The sequence below is a fragment of the Adiantum capillus-veneris genome, chromosome 3 (assembly GCF_014529385.1).
Source record: "Adiantum capillus-veneris isolate H3 chromosome 3, ASM1452938v2, whole genome shotgun sequence".
Taxonomy (NCBI): Eukaryota; Viridiplantae; Streptophyta; class Polypodiopsida; order Polypodiales; family Pteridaceae; genus Adiantum; species Adiantum capillus-veneris.
The window spans coordinates 144,976,158-144,993,392 of record NC_140933.1 but is presented as its reverse complement, the minus strand read 5'-3'; positions in this window follow the sequence as shown (position 1 = coordinate 144,993,392).

Below are 17,235 nucleotides of genomic sequence, written 5' to 3'. Positions count from 1 at the left end.
AAATGTTTCTTCACCTAAGTGATTTTTGAAGGATAGGTTCCCTTGAGCACAATGAATGTGGGCTTGATTTTTGATTAACCAATCCATTCCTAGAATACTGTCATAGATCCCTACTGGTGGGGTCCGAAAGTAAGATGAAGTAAGGGTTCCTCCTAGTTTGAATTCTACTTCCCCGGTTATAAATTGAGATAGAGCCTCTTTCCCATTTGCCAGTTCTACTACTAATTTCTTTGTTGCGTATTGGTTTAATCTGAGCTTCCTTAAGCATTTAGGGGAGAGAATCTATAAGTAATTCAAATTGTTCACCTTGTTTATTTGCAGTGGTTTGGATGACTACATACTGGTGCTGAGCTCCAGGGTTATCAATGGCGGAAAAAAGAGTAGCTCTTTCATCTTCTTCATTCATCAAGGTTGGCTCTCCCACTTCAACATAGGCTCTAGCTCGTCTACCTCTTCCTTTGCCTTGTCATCTATTTCTTCCTCCTCTTTGATTATTTCCTTGGCCTATCTGAGACTGAGGAATGGTTTCAACAACCACTCTGGGGTTTTTTTCCTCAGGAAATCTGCTCTTGCAGTGCCCCATTTGATTGCATCCATAACATCTGACATTTGGAAAAGTCTGTTCTATATTTGTTGCAGCCACTACTACCCTTCCTTGATTTCCTTGGTTGAAATTTCCTCTTGCCCTTCCTCTGAAGTTGTTGTAGTTATGATAGTTTCTTGCAGGGGGTTTCGTTCAATCGCAAGAGGTTTAGCTCTAAGAAGGGCATCTTGAATTGATGTGTGCCTCATAGCTTCTAAGCGTGTACTTAAAGGTTTATTAAGGCCCCGGGAGAAGCGAGCAATCTATTGTTCCGTTGTCATCGGTGGTGCATAGCACCATAAGGACACATATTTGGTGTAATATTCCTCTAAAGTAAGCCCTAACTGTCTGAGTGTTTTATTCTTATAGCTTGATGTGTCAGAGGAAGATATCTCTCTTTTACTGCCTGTTTCATTTTCTCCCAGGACGGACTAATGAAAGGATTATCCCTATAGCGCTGTTTCCATCAGAGTTTAGCATCTCCAGTGAGTCGAAACATTCCCAGCATTGCTTGATTTTTTGAAGCAGTTCCTGCCACTAGGAAATAGTTGTCCATGGCGTCAAGCCAAGCTTCAGCATCTCGTTCTAAGTTAGGTCCCTCTCCCTTGAAGGTCGGGAGTTGGACCTGTTTTAATAATAGTTTCTTCTCTTGGGTGGGAGTGTAAAGGCTTTTTGCATTGCCCTGAGATTTTAATTAATGAAATTCTTTTAGTGCTAAGGAATAATTTGTTTTGTCATGAAAATTTCCAATCTATATATATCCTTTCAAACTTAAATGAAAATAAAAATCCAACAATCACCATAATCATTCCATTGAATTACACAAAACATGACATTTCTATAAAACCATGGTATATACAAGAGTTAATACAATCATTGACTCATACTATGTACAAGATGGACTCGTACTATGTACAAGATGGTAACACTCCTAAACCAAAATCTTCTGAACTACTGGTGGGTTCGACATGGAATAAAAAAATATAACATCTTTTGGTCCTCTAAACTTAGGGCCTATCCTCATGGGTTTGATCCTACTTGGGTATATAACTTTAGCTACCTTATCAAATACCATTGGTTTTGAGACACCTCTATCCCATCTATAGTAATGGTTTGATCCTGGTCTTCAGTCCTGCTAAAAAATTAGACTTTGATGGTTCGAAGTGTTTCGGCTCATTTGAGTCTCTTCAAATTTAGTGCCAAGCCCTCTATCTGTCCCACGTCAATCAGGAAAATTCCACCAAACTTTGACTAGCTGATTTCCCACATAGTAGGAGGAGAAAACATCTCGTATAGTAATTGCATGATACTCTTGCGAAATAGAAAATTTCTGAATTTACAAGTAGCCTCAAACATGAGATTGAAGATCATAAACTTCTGGCAAGCCTGACCGACATTTTCCTGTATTGATAGGGAAATTCTCATTTCCCCACTTTCAAACTATACTTCAATTATAATTGCAAAATTACTTATTAAATCCTCATGTTGTTATTCTGCCCCCCTAGGTTTAGGATCTTACTAACTCATGCTCTGATACCACTTGTGAGATCCCCAACCCACCGACACCAAAGTGGGATGGGATCCTTGACAGGTCTCTAGGTCTAATAGAAGTCAAAGTCTCTAAACAAGGAATAGAGCTTTACCATTGACAATGGCTTGGGTCTAATCTCTAGACGAAGACCTAGTCCTGTCCCTCAATGGAAATGAGACAAGCTTTTAAAAGTACAAAACTATTTCAGCCTTACAACTTCCACAATTTGGGCTAAGGTTACAGGTATCCTCAACAAACGCTTTCCCCCCCCTAACATATCTGAGGGCACAGCCGCTGGTGGACTCCTTTTCCAAGTGAAGAAGTTTTCTAGAAGTTTTTTGTGCACGGTAATGGATAGTTATCTGAATAATCAGGTCCACCCGTCCATGATTGACAACCTTAGTCAATCCCCACTTACCACCCCCGCACTCACACATGTTACTTTGTTATTTAATTACTACCACGTTCTATCACAATTTAAATAACGATTCCCTATATTTTTCATAATAGTAATTCATTAAAACAACCCTTAAAAGCAATATTGAAAACATTTTTTTACAAAGAAACATCTTTAGACTTAAGACAAGCTACTATCAATTTAAAGTATCTCTGACCAGTACTGGCTTGTCTCAAGAACACCTATACAAGGGTGAAAAACGGCACCCATTCCTTATTTATAAAAACCGGGGTGGAAAAGACATCACCCAAAGTCCGGGTGCCCATACACCAACCAATTGCCCATACAACCGGGCGGTTCCTCTAGGATAAAAACAATATCCTAAGTAGTATCCACAAACATAGACATGCATGGGGTAAAGACTCCACGTACACGGAGGTGACCGACTCATCCGTGGACAACTCGCCATTATTACTCATCACCTGGAGTAAAAATATTCCAAGGAATCAGAGGTGTCTTGAGATAAGCTGTCTTAAGGATGATCAAACATTCTTTCCTAGGTCAACCAGTCTTAGGGGACGGTTATGGAGCGAGCTCAATGGAGTGAGCTTTGGAGCGAGCTTTTTTTTTTTCATCCCACCACCACTATCTCCCATTGCCGCCCCTTAGCACCCATTGCCACCACCAACTTAGCCCACCATTGGTGGTTAGTGGTGCTAGCTTACTACCACCATGTGGCGCCCCTAATCCTAAAACCATAGCCCATTGCTTCCCCTCCCTCTAGTGGAGTAGCCAAGAACCTCCTCCTCATTTTCTATGTGTGTGTGTGTGTGTGAGACCCTACCCTCTCCCCCCCCCCCCCCTTCTCTCTCTCTCTCTCTCTCTCTCTCTCTCTCTCTCTCTCTCTCTCTCTCTCTCTCTCTCTCTCTCTCTCACACACACACACACACACACACACACACACACACACACACACAGCCGTTTTTTGACCTAGTAGACATCAGTTCACTCTTTTGACCATAACTCGCTCATTTGAACTCCGATTTAGGTGATCTATAGCCTCAATCAAAGAGCACGAAGCCCTCTACGCATTGATGTAAATACAAAAATTTTTTATGTAGTGGAAGGCTTTGCTGTAACAGCATATCAGAACTGAAAAACTGTCAAAACTTTTTGTTTTTGTTGCCGACTTGAAGGCAATGTCAGACAAAACTCGCATGGGTGGAAAATCCACAGTCGCCATGGAGAATGATGCAAAATCTCCAAGGAATTTGGAGGCTAATCCAACCACATTGTCTACAACAACGGACGCAATGATCATGGCTTACTTGATCTCATTACAAGAAATCATCAACAAGCAAGGTGAAGAGTTGCGCGCAGTTGCAATGGAGAATGACACTTTAAGAGTTCTCGTTGTGGAGAATGAGCACCTCAAGAAGGTTCTTGAAATGCAAACAACACACTTGATGCATATTAAGAATGAACTTCAAGAATGTAAATGCTCTCTTGTTGTCATGAATGTATTGAAAGAGCGCTTGAGCAAAGTTGAGAGTGATCATGTATTGAAAGAGGAAACAATAGATACAATACGACATGATGTATGTGAGATGAGAAATGCATCCAAATCATGGGATAATATATGTAAGGATAATGCGGTTTCTACATCTCCTATCATGTAAGCGGTTGTCCAAGCAAAGAATGTAGAGAATGTGGACACTCAAGAATTGCAAGAACGACAAAAACGCTCAAAGAAGGAGAGAAGGGGAATGGAATGAGAGCAATCTGTGTTTTGGTGGAGCTATAGAGAGTAGAGCCTCTCATCTCCTTATTCTTCATTATAAGCAAGAATACAAGTAAAGTGGGCGACCTGGGGCCTGAAACCCAACAATCTCCCACCTGAAAGCCAACATGGCCCAAGTGGCTAAAGAATGTAGGGCCTACTATGTACAAATGTACAAAACGTGAAGCGTGACTGTAGCTTCACCCTATGCCCATCATCTCTATGCAATGTGCAAATCACTCTAAGACTAGGCTCTTTGTTAGAGCATCCACTGGGTTTTCATCCGTTTGAACTTTGCCTAACTCAATGTGTTTGCTAGCCAAAATATCCCGTAGCACATGATACCTGAACTCTATGTGTTTTGACTTGGAGTGAAACACGGGGTTCTTTGCTAATGCAATCTCACTTTGACTGTCACAATGTAGCACTTGAGTCTGATATATACCAAAGTCTCCCACTAGATGAGATAACCACACAGATTCCTTAATGGAATTAGAAACTGCAACATACTCTGCAGAGCTACAGGTGGAAGAAGAAGTGCAATTTTGGATACATGATCTCCAAGAAATTGCCACTCCAACAAACAAGAAAATGTATCCAGATGTGGATCACCTAGTGTCCACACAACCTAAATAAACCAAATGAGTGTATTCAACTATGGATGCACTATTGTTCCCAAAGCATAAGCACTTGCTAGCTAAGCCCTTGGCGTATCTCAAGATGTGCTTCACTGCTTCCTAGTGCTTCCTGCTTGGATTTTCCATAAATTTGTTGACCACTCCCAATGCATATGCAATGTTTGGCCATGTGTTCACCATGGCGAGAATAAGACTTCCAATTGCCAAAGAATACGGAACCTTTGCCATCTCTGCCATTTCAACATCCGATTTGGGACAATCAATCTCGATAAGTTTTTTGTATGGAGCCATAGGGGTACCCAATGATTTCCCCCCTTGCATATTAAAAATTTGCAAGGTCTTGTTAATATACACTTCCTGTGAAAGTTCAAGTATACCACATTTGAGATCTCTCTTGATAGGCATATCAAGAAAATGATGTGCATCACCCAAATCTTTCATAGCAAACTGCTTGCTTAAGGCATCCTTGAGAGTTGCAATCTCATCGTTTGACTTTTTGTCTATGAGCATATCATCCATGTACAAAATTAGAATGATGAGGGAACCATCATTCAACCTATTTGTGTACAAGCAGTGATCCTCTTGGCTCCGTACATAACCTTGGGATTGAATCTACTTATCAAACTTGATATACCATTGCCTCGAGCCTTGATTTAATCCATACAAAGCTTTCTTGAGTCTACACACCAGTTCTACCCATGTTGGCTTCTCAGGTTTTATTGCAAAACCTTATGGTTGTTTCATGTAAACATCCTCTTCAAGATCCCCATGAAGAAAAGTTGCCTTCACATCCATGTGGACCAATTCCAAGTCCTCTACTAGACCAAGCACAAGATGCAATGTAGTCAAGGCTTGTCCACTGGAGAAACTATTTCATCAAAATCCATGCCTTTTGTTTGCTTGAACCCTTTGGCAACCAATCTAGCCTTATACTTAGGCTCGGGATCATCTGTGACCCATTTGAATGGCCTCTTTGTAGCAAGTGCGTTCACCGCAATCAATGACTAGCAAGTAGTCTAATCCTAGCTCAAAACACTCAGGTGCACAAGATGTATGAGTAGACCTCCAAAGTACCTGACTACTGGATTTTTCTCTCGCTGGAGCAACATGTGTGGGTGTACTAATGGAAGGTGCATCACTAGCACGTCCAACATTCTATGTAACTGGCGGGGTGAGGAAACACCCTCAAACCATACTCTATGATACTCAATGTATTTCACTGGCTTTTTATGCATCTTAGACTCGTTGAATATCACCTATAAGCTGAAAATAACTTCTTTGATTCCGGGTTCTAGAGACGATATCCCATCTCCATCTACCAATGAAGTTACACTTGTGTGATTTTGAGTCCAGCTTTTGTCTAAGTGCTTTTGGCACATGTGAGAATGCCTCACACCCAAATACATGTAATCTGTCATGATTGGGCTCTTTGATCATACACATCTCCTACAAAACCTTGTACTTTAGTGTTGTACAAGCTGATCAATTGATCAAGTAAGCAGCCATCGTAACAGATTCTCCCCAAAATTCTTGAGGTAAATTGGCTGTAGACAACATAGAAGTGACCCATTCCTGAATGTCTCTATTCATTCTCTCAGCCACACCATTTTGGGCAGGTGTGTAAGGCGTGGTAAAGTGTCTTATAATGCCTCTTTTACGACAAAAGTCCTTGAACTTGGAGGTGATGTACTTGCCTCCATTGTCACTGCACAAAACTTTAAGCTTTCTACCCGATTGGTTCTCTATCAATGCTAAGAACTTCTAAAAGGCACTAAAACATCACTCTTCTGCTTCAAGAGATAATCCCACAGTTTTCCATTAGAGTCGTCTATGAATGTTAGGAAGTATAATGCTCCCCCTAGAGACTTGATAGCCAGCTGTATTTTGAATGTAGAAGTTCAATTATGTCTTATTATTTATGGTAAAACAGCTACACACACGTCCTAAACATAAGGTTTTTCCATTCTTATTGGGAAAGCGGGACACTGGCTTTAGAAAATAGTTATGGAATCTAGTTCTAAGTTGGACCCACAGTCTGTAAACCCTTGACCGGTTGATTGGTGCTAGGTGGCCCTTCATAGACTATGTTTTTGGTCTCCTACTCACGGCTATAATAGTCTCTGACTTTGTCGGTTTAAGGATTGCAAGCCCAATCTACAAGAATAATCTTATCTTTATATATTTCTTTTTAGGATCACAAACACTTTAGAATGACAGCCCGCATGAAAGTAAACACAACCCTGAGAATCATACAAGGATTCTGGAGCAGATTAAGTTTTACCTAAAAGACCATACTCCAAAAAATGCCTTAGCAACTAGACCTGACCTTTTTTGGCAAGAAAGGCTAAATATTGTATTACTTACTACAATAAGTAGTCATAGCCTCATTACCTTTTTTGTATATTGCAGACCCTTGCTCTCTCACAAGGCTTGGAATTATCCTTTGAACACCTCTCTATGGCAAGATCTCTTGTCCTCAGATGTATTAGCAGCTTGGATGCTTCTGAACTAATTTATGACTTGGCTCTTGACTCAGACAAAAATGTGTCTATCTTACACATGTTATCTTTTAATGATTGGGTCAAAATTTTGGCTACCTTGGACAAGCATTCAAAAGATGGTGTCAATTTGATTTCCCAATACACATCCCAACTTCCTATACTCTCTGTAAAATATCAACAAGAGCTTGCCTTATTCTCATCTTCTGGGGTTGATCTGTCTAACTTTTTGAAAAAGTTATGCGGTCTCAATCCCGCATACTCTGACTATCCCTCAAATAGGTGGTATCTTTTGTAGGGATAGTGCTACTCTAGAAGCTGTCAAAAAATTTCAGAGTAATCTTTGCTCCCTCAATGACTCTAACCTCTTAGAAATGGTACCAAAAATCTCCAAAGTCTTTCCTTTCCTACCTGTTAGGCAAACTAAAATTGAATCTTTTAGGGTGGACCATCAGCTCTGGGTCTTACCTAACAAAAGCCTTTTTAGCACCAATTCTAAGTGAAACCTGGGTTTACCTTGCTAACCTCCTTGCCTCTACTGCTGAAGATTGCAGACTCAAAATTTTGAAAGGTGGACACTTCCTTGACAAAGGGGAACTCATAAAAGCCCCCTTCAACCTCAATCTCATTGATCATTCCAAATGCCCTTCCAATACAGGCCTCTATATCCATACAAAGGGAAACATGGAGTTTGCCAAAAGCAACCCTGACTTCTACACAAAATCCATTTGGAATGTTTTTCGGTCCTATGTTAAATGTGCCTACAAATTTCTTGACCCTAAAGCTTCATGCAAATCCAATATCATGTGGTTTGATCATGCCATATGGTTTGTTCTCAACCATCTAGACCTACTCTTCCCGAAAAAATTCATCTTTCCATTATTTGTTCTTGGTTAGCTGGCCAATAAAAATAGGTAGTAATTGCTTAAATTGCTTTTAACATCTTTCGTGGGCTAATTCTAGATATTTTGAAGGAAATAAAGTCTGATGATCCTGGGATCTATCTAACCACTTATGCTGATTACAAAGGTGTAAAGATTATCACTAGCTTACTCAAGCCTTGTATTGATGAAGTAACTCCCCTTCTCTAAAAAGACCCAATTCCCTTGCTACTCCCAACTCTTTTACTTCTTTTCTGACAACTATCTCTTCATTAATCGAGGAATACACTAGGGGAAGAGGCAAAAACACCCCAATCAAGAACTTTCTTGAATTGTAATCATTGATGAGCATGCAGGTTGCTGTGAGCCCATGCGGAGGGAGGTTTCTCAACAAAAAAGTTCCAAGCCAGGACTTTATTTATGTACAATGTCTCTTTCAAAATGAGCTTCTTGACTGGATACATCCGAAATCACTTTTTTGTGAGTGCTTTGACCTACTTTTTGGCAATCACAAACTACTGGACAATGTACTTATTGGCTGGAAATATCAAAAGCCCATTAAAAATTTGGTCTACAGTAATGATTTTCTTTGACATAACTCAGTCCTTGAATGTATCTACAATCAATTTATCACATTTTGCAAAGACTTTGATACATATGGTATGCATGTTTGTACCTGTGATCTTAGCATCATTGAAAATATCAAAGTCCGGAAAATCTTGGCTAATGGGCTTAATCACATACCTAACTTTCCTAAGAACCCATATCTCACTCTATCAGCTTTACTTAGCTGCTTACTTGACCTTGTCGATTCTCTCTGACTGGAGAAGACAGTCCTATTGGACTTAACCAAAGTAGTGGAAGAATGTTTTTTCCAAAAAATATCACAAGTACCTAAGAAATGGTTATCTACAGATAGATCTTGGTTAACACCACAACTCGCTTATGAATTTCAAAGAGTATTGAAGAAGTGATTCATAGTCGCTTTGGATAAAAGCTCTAATTGTCCCACTCTTATTTGCAAAAACTCAACTTGGAAAGTTGCTTATTCTGGGGTATCCGGGAAGGAATTCATAAGAATCAATACATCTTTACAAACAGTTACCAATAACATCTCAAGTCACTTAGAGAATCTAGGATATTCTCTTCAGGATACTAAACTACCAGTTCTTTTTCCTACATATATGATTCATAAACATAAATTCAGATGAATATCAAACCTTTGAATGACATCTTTACAGATGTCACCAAGGATATCACTCTTTGTCTTGACCTTATAATAGCAGAGTTTGAACTTATCTGTGCATCTAAACAAAAAATCTACCATAATTTTCTACAAATACAAGACAACCCCTTTTGATAACAAAAAAATCTACTAAAGTTTCTCTTAAACTCCCTAATTAAATTTTTCATCTTTTACAACAGATATTACTCAGTGTTATGAGAATATTCCCATAGAAGGTGATCTTGGGCTTAAAGATGTACTATCACAGGTTATCAAACTAGCTTTTTTTAATGCTAGCAAGAGGGGTTTTTTTTTGCATATCTCTCTCCAAAAAACCTAGATGGTTAAAAAAGACACACTCTTCCCTCCCCTTGCACTTCAATGAAGAGAAGTTATGTCTCTACATATCATGGTTACTTGAAAACTCTACCATTCTCTCTGGGGGACATTGTTTTAACCAAAGCCTTGGCATCCCCATGGGGTTCTCCGCTCCCCGCTTATGTGTAATATATACCTTGCCTTCTTTGAATACAAGTGGTTTCTTAGAGCCATGGGAGATAACAGTGATAAACTTTCACTATTCAGACACACTTACAGGTATATGGATTACTTATTTAGCATCGACAACAAAGTTTTTTTTGGAGGAAATCTGTCATATATATCCTAATTGCTTAAAAATTGAACCACCTTCTTTACAAGGGTTTGCAACACTTAATGTATTTTTTTGCACTTCACTACAATTCCTTAACTTTTCTATTTTTCTTCATATACCCTGTCCTGTGTTGGAGAGTATGACATAAAATTTATATGGAAGAGAGATCTTCTAACCCTTCCACCTTTTGAGTTCATAAAAAGGAATAGTAATAGGCCCCACAAAGCGGCTCTTAGCACTTGTATCAGCCTACTTTACCTAATTATCTACTCTTATTCTAACTACCTCCTTGCTTGGGAAGATATTAAAGTGCTTATAAAAAAGTACTGCCTGAATGGCTTCAATAGATACGACATAATTGATAAATTTCTACTATCACTTAACATGACTATCTTGAAGTACACTTTAACCTTGATATTCTCATCTCTCTAATAAGGTAGTAGGCCCATTCACAATGGGCCTACTATCGACCCATTGTGTTAGGTGCCTGGGACAGGGCAGGTACACACACACACACTCTTGATTACTTGCCTGCAATTTTTCAGCATCAAATTAGGCTATAGTATGCCATAGATTGTTGACACTATGGCTTTGAAAAGTTCCACACATTTTTACTAGATGAAAAGTTCCACACATTTTTACTAGATGAATATCCATTACTAACAGGTGTCCTACGAAAGCTTTGCAGTTTATTACTCCTTATGAAGCATGGCATGATAGAAAGCCTTCTATTGAGTGCATGCGTGTTTTTGGCTGTTTGGCATACGCTTTGGTGCCACAAAGACAACGCAAAAAATTGGATGATAAGACTGTTAAATGTATTTTTGTTGGTTATAGTACTGAAAGAAAAGGTTACAGGTTGTATTATCCGCAAACAAAGCGTATTGTGGTTTCATGGGATGTAGCATTTGTGGAAGATTCTAATGAGCCCTTGCTGTCATGTACTAGAGATAATAATGTAAGCTCACAAGACATTTATGACACTTTGTTGCCTCTTTTCAGTGGTGGAAGTTCGAATGTAAATTCCAATGAGGCAAATGTAGAGCCTATTGGGGTTTCTGAAAATGTTACAGATCAGCCTATTATTGATGTAGATGTACATGATGTACTTGATGAGGAAAGGGTTGAAAATGAGCAGGCTAAAGGTATGCCAAAATGGCTGGTGCATACATTGTGTGATAGTAAATTGGATGCACCTTTGTCTAGTCGTACTCGTTTAGGATCTCACCATGCATCTTATGCATCTGATTGTTATGCTTTGGCTGTGTCTAGCTTACATGATGTTGAGGAACCTCTATCTTTTGATGAAGCCCATAATTCAAAAGATTGGATGGCTACCATGTAATCAGAATATGATGCACTTATAGAAAATGACACATGAAATTTATGTGATTTCCCTCGTGGAAAAAAGGCCATTGGTACAAAGTGGGTTTACAAGTTGAAATGCAAGCCGTATGGTGAGATTGATCGCTATAAGGCTTGACTTGTTGCAAAGCGTTATGCACAACAAAAAGGCATAGATTATGAAGATACTTTTTCTCCCACTTTTCGTATGACTATTGTGCATTTTCTATGTGCATTGGTAGCTCATTTTGGTTGGGTACATCAATCAAACATTGTTATTGCTTTCTTGAATGATGACATATTTGAGGAAGTTTATGTAACGCAGCCTCGCAGTTTTGTCAAGAACGGACAAGAGGACAAAGTGTGCAAATGTAAGAAGGCTTTCTATGGGTCAAAGCAATCTCCTCGTGCTTGGTATGAGAAAGATGACACTCATTTGGTCAAATGAGGCTTTTGTAACAGTCCAATAGAAAGCACATTGTATGTAAAGCATGAGGGTGATGTACTTCTCATTGTGGTTCTTTATGTAGATGATTTGTTAATCATTGGACCAAATGCGAGACATATTGCTAAATTTAAGGCTGATTTGAATGCTACTTTCAAGATGAAAGATTTGGGGCTGTTGCATCATTACTTGGGCATACAGTTTAAGCAATGTAATGGTGGTATTGGCTTATGTAAAAAAAGTTACATAGAGACATTGCTATGTAAGTTTGGACTTGAGGATTGCAAACCTACTGCCATTCCCATGGAAACAGGTTTGAAGTTAAGTCTACATGATGCTAGTGATTCTTCTGATGTCACTCTTTACCAAGTTGCTGCTGGCTGTCCCATTTATGTATGCAACCACGAGGCCGGATATTCAGTTTGCAGTCTCACAGGTCAGCAGATTTATGCAGAGCCCAGGGTCTAAGCATTGGCAGGATGTCAAGAGGATTTTTTGCTACCTTAGGGGCACTTTACATCTTGGCTTGTTTTATCCCAAGGGAGGATCATTGCCACCAGACTTACATGCTTTTTTGAACTCGGATTGGGATGGTTGTTTTGACACGCGAGAGTCCACAAGTAATTTTTGTTTCATGCTTGGCAGTTCATGTATATCGTGGTTGAGCAAGAAGCAACCTACTATGGCCGCTTCTAGTTGTGAGGCTGAGTACAGGACAGTCTTCATAGCTATGATTGAGTCTGTATGGCTCAGACGCCTTATGGCTGATTTGGGTGTTGGACATGACACTGCCAACATTATCTACACTGACAGTTAGAGCGCATTTGCAGTTGCAAGGAACCCAGTTTTTCATGCTCGCACAAAGCACATTGAGGTGCATTACCACTATGTCAGAGAGAGGCTCTCAGCAGGAGAGATCATCTTGGATTATGTGCCAACACAGGACAACCTCGCAAATCTTTTCACAAAGGCATTGTCTCATGAGAAGCTTGAAGCTTTCCGCAAAGCTTTGGGCTTACTCCCCTTGTGGACTGATCATGTCCTCAAGGCATGGCACTTCCCTTTACTCATGTGCCAGCTCTTGTTCACCACATCACTCCAGGGGGGGATTTGTTACCATATACATGTGGTAGTGATGTGTGTGAACACACTAGGACCACCGGGGCATTTTTTCCCTCTTTAGGAGGTTTTTTCCCTCGTGCATTGTATATACGCCCATCACTCTAAGGCTATCTATCTTTCCACAGTCTCAATTGTGTGCCTTGAGCTTCCCTCATCTTCTCCAAGCTGTGTGCATTTCTTTGCAACTAATTCCAACATGTATCCATGTTCCTTTATGGATTGTGTTCTATAGGAAATCGTATTGCTACCTTTATTACCTTGATATACAATGCCTCCCCTTCCCTTAAACAACTTGAACATCTACCATGTAGAGCATACCATAGATAAAGAAACGTTAAGCATCACTTTTGCCTAGCCAAGAGGATAATGGTATACCTAGTCACCTTGATTCATAGTTAGCCCTTGGTTTTCCCAAGAGAAAGAGATGATAAATAGGCCATTAAGACCTATTTCTCACAACCATTAGTGATTGATTCCTTGTAGCAATGATGCAACATTCATCTATACAATGCTTGCAACTATCACCAGGAGCACCTTGCTCTAGCAACAAGAGCGTGTATGGAGCTTTGTAGTTAGGATAATTATCTTTATAGGTATGGACCTTGGATGCTCCTTGACTAGCCCATTGGCAATCTACTTCACATCCTTGATAATGTTTGGATCCATCTCTTCCCATGGATGATTACCAAATCCACTTTCATGATAATAATAATCTCTTTCAAGATGCACCAAAATTGAGCACTCAATGTACCCACCTTGTGGAAAATATACAACTAAACCTACTTTGTGAGTATTGGCTAGCTAGAACGTGGTATAAGATATACTCATGCTCAAGGGATAGACATGTCATGTATGGTAAGAAACTGCAAAGAAACATAAGTAAACTTATCAAAGGTTTTAATTAATCCAAATGGGTATGAGCCCTTAGTCATCATTCTTGTCACATAACATGTACATAAAAAATCTTTAGATATAGTCATCAACTTGGCCATTGAGTTGAATTCATCAAGGTTGGATTCATCCACATGAAGAAAAATTTGTACGTTGTTAGAAAATACGGATTAAAAAGCTCTACCAAAATTTACGAAGCGCCCAATGAGATTAAGCATTACAAGCCAATATACTTTCCAAAGCTTCTAGCAAAGCTTATATTCATTAAAAGCACCAAAATCAGTACAATCTAGTTCTTAATGACTAGAAAAGACTTTTGCTATTGGCACGAGAGAGTGGATTGCTACCGATCTATTTCAAAGAATTATGGATGAAACAGTTGACTAAATCTGATATGAGGGATACTATATTCCCAAGCATTCTGTCAATATTTATGAAATCCAAGTTTATAGCAAACTTATGAAAATTTTATGTTTGATGTAGTGTAGATTTTCATAGCATGCAAGACCAAAAATGCTTGTAGAATGCCTCCTCTCCACCTACAATGGATCTAGGTGTTTTACACACATGCACATGGGGTTAAGCGATATGTGTCTACACAGGTCCCTGTAATGTGGCCATATTTCATGCAACATAGAACCTATGCATGGGTAATACTATGTTGTGCAATAAAATGGCCATTAAACATTTAGCTCAAGGGCTTTTGATGGCAAGGCTTGCCTATTTAAATCAAAGAATGAGTTCCAAGGACTAGACCTTTCAAGAATTTGGCCCATTCTTCAAAGGTTTGTTGCGGTGTTGAAGTTTAAACATCATTTGATGTTGGATCTTCTGAAGTTGTGGCCATTGATGTTGGAGTCACGACTCTTGTTGACACTTCCTGTTGATCTATGGTCATTGACATTGAAGCCTGTTTTGGACGAATAAGGCTAGATTTGAATGGACTTGGATGAAATTTTTTATTTTCCAAGTCCTCCTTGTAAGTAGATTCACATGAAACTAATGATATAGCCTCTTCATTTTCTTGTCTTCCAAGTATTTCCCGGAGAACATAATCTTTTGAAACCAATCTACCTTTGTATGTTCATAATAGTCTAAACTAACGAATTAAAAGAGGAAGTAAAACACTTATAGAACTAGAAATGCAAGGAAAACAAGAAAAAAAAGAAAAACGAAATCACTTTATTTGCTTACAAAACAAAACTAGATAAAACATAACAATATTAACTTAAAAATGTTTTTAGAAAAAAGGAATGCGTATAAGAAGTTGAAGCAGCTTATTTGGCTAAAACTTAAAACAAGGACATCTCAAAGACTCCACACAACTTCTAAAGGAGTAAATTCTTATATAAGACTCCACACAACTTCTAAAGGAGTAAATTCTTAAGTCCTAATGTAAGCTAAGTACAAAAAATAAATACTACTACAAACCTACAAAGAAGAGGCTGCAAATAACCAAATAAATACAAGGATCCAAACTTGACAATATGTGACCTCAATTTTGGTGCTTGTCCAAACAAAAAGAATAAGATTATCACCTTTATCATGAATAATTTGGACAACAACTATGGCATCCCTATTTTTTCTATCACCCTCTAGAGGTAATGAGCATACTCACTCATGAAAAAGTAGCATTTCTCAAGCTAGAGAAAAAAACTTAGAAGTGCTAGAGATTAAAACTCAAAATAGTATGCTACTAAGTCAAACAATAAGTGGCTTTTAAGATCCCCACTTTTGTTGAATTTACTACTAATGATTACCTTGAACATTCCTAAGGAAGAAACATTGAAAATAAACTTACTATGATGCAAAAACAAACGAACGTTTTTTCATGATTCTTTTGAATTAGTATCCTTTCTCAACAAGTAAAGAAATAAGATGGCATGACTGAACAACAAAACTAAATTTACTAGAAGAAATACAAGAAATCTAAATAATTTAGAGTAAACTGTTCTTAGCTAAAAGAGAAATGTTCGGAGAAATGTGAGGCATACATATGATACTTAGATTGGCATATTCTGTTCAAGGCGCTTATCATAGATATCTACTTCCAATCCCAAGGGAGTCTAAAAACTCTAAAGGTATAAAAAGGCACAACAATGACTATGTGTGGTACAGTTAAGACCACAAAAATCCTTAATATAGGATAAAATTCTCCACCTACAAAAGTCGTATTCAAGGACATAAAATCTTGGAAAGAAGGAACATCAGAAACAAAAAGATCAGCTACAAAGCTTCTTACATTGCATAACTTGTGCAAAAATATTGGGAAAATGTTAGCAAGGACAAGAGACTCTTTTGTACCCACCCTTCTCAAGCTTGTATGCAAAACTTTTGAGATAAGAGACTTAACTCCCAATTTAAAGTCCTCCAAATTTAGCTTTGCATATAGCATTGTAAAGACAAAATTTTGTAGACATAAAGGAGAACATCTATCCTTAATGCTTTTTGAAGAGTTCAAACTTTATAACAAGAATCACACCTATTGAATCATTTAAAATCCAACTTGAATTGGTAGGAACGTCTGCTTCCTTTAGCAGATTTATCCACAATTCATTTATGCTAGGTAAAATGACTTTGAAACAATAACTAAGCCATTTGGAAACCTCGATCAAAGAGTTGTTACAAGAAGCAACTATAAATCTAAGCTTAATAGGATTTTTGTGGAACTTTCAAATGGTATATAAAAAAGATAATTTAGGTTGTCTCTTGAAACCAAAAGACTTACAAAATTCTTGATTTTTTCAGATGACCTCTTGCATCAAAAGATCACAACCATTGTAAGTTTGAGAGTTTACTTTACCTAACAAGCATTCTAAATATAACTTTTTGCATGTAACAACAAAGTTATTAGAGCACTTATCTACATAAGAGATTACAAAACCACGATGAAATTTTGTAAGAGCATAACAATCAAAAGAAGACAATCTTTTCCTTCGTGAAGAAACATTCCTAGAGCAAGATGCTAATTTCAAAGAATCTTTCTTGAGGACCACACACTTCCAATGGGTAGAAACACCTTGAACTCATAAAGACTCCTCAAAATTTACTACGAAACTAGAAATTCATTTCTCTTTGGCTTTGAGAAGGCAAGAGTCATTCAAAGAAGGGAGCCTATATTTAGTACCTCTAGAGAAAAGGTCTTTCAAGGAATCTGAAGGAAGCATAGAACACTCAACAGTAACTACAGGACCCAAAGTTCCATTTACATGAGAAAAAAATGTAGCTTTTCTACAAGGGAAATCAAT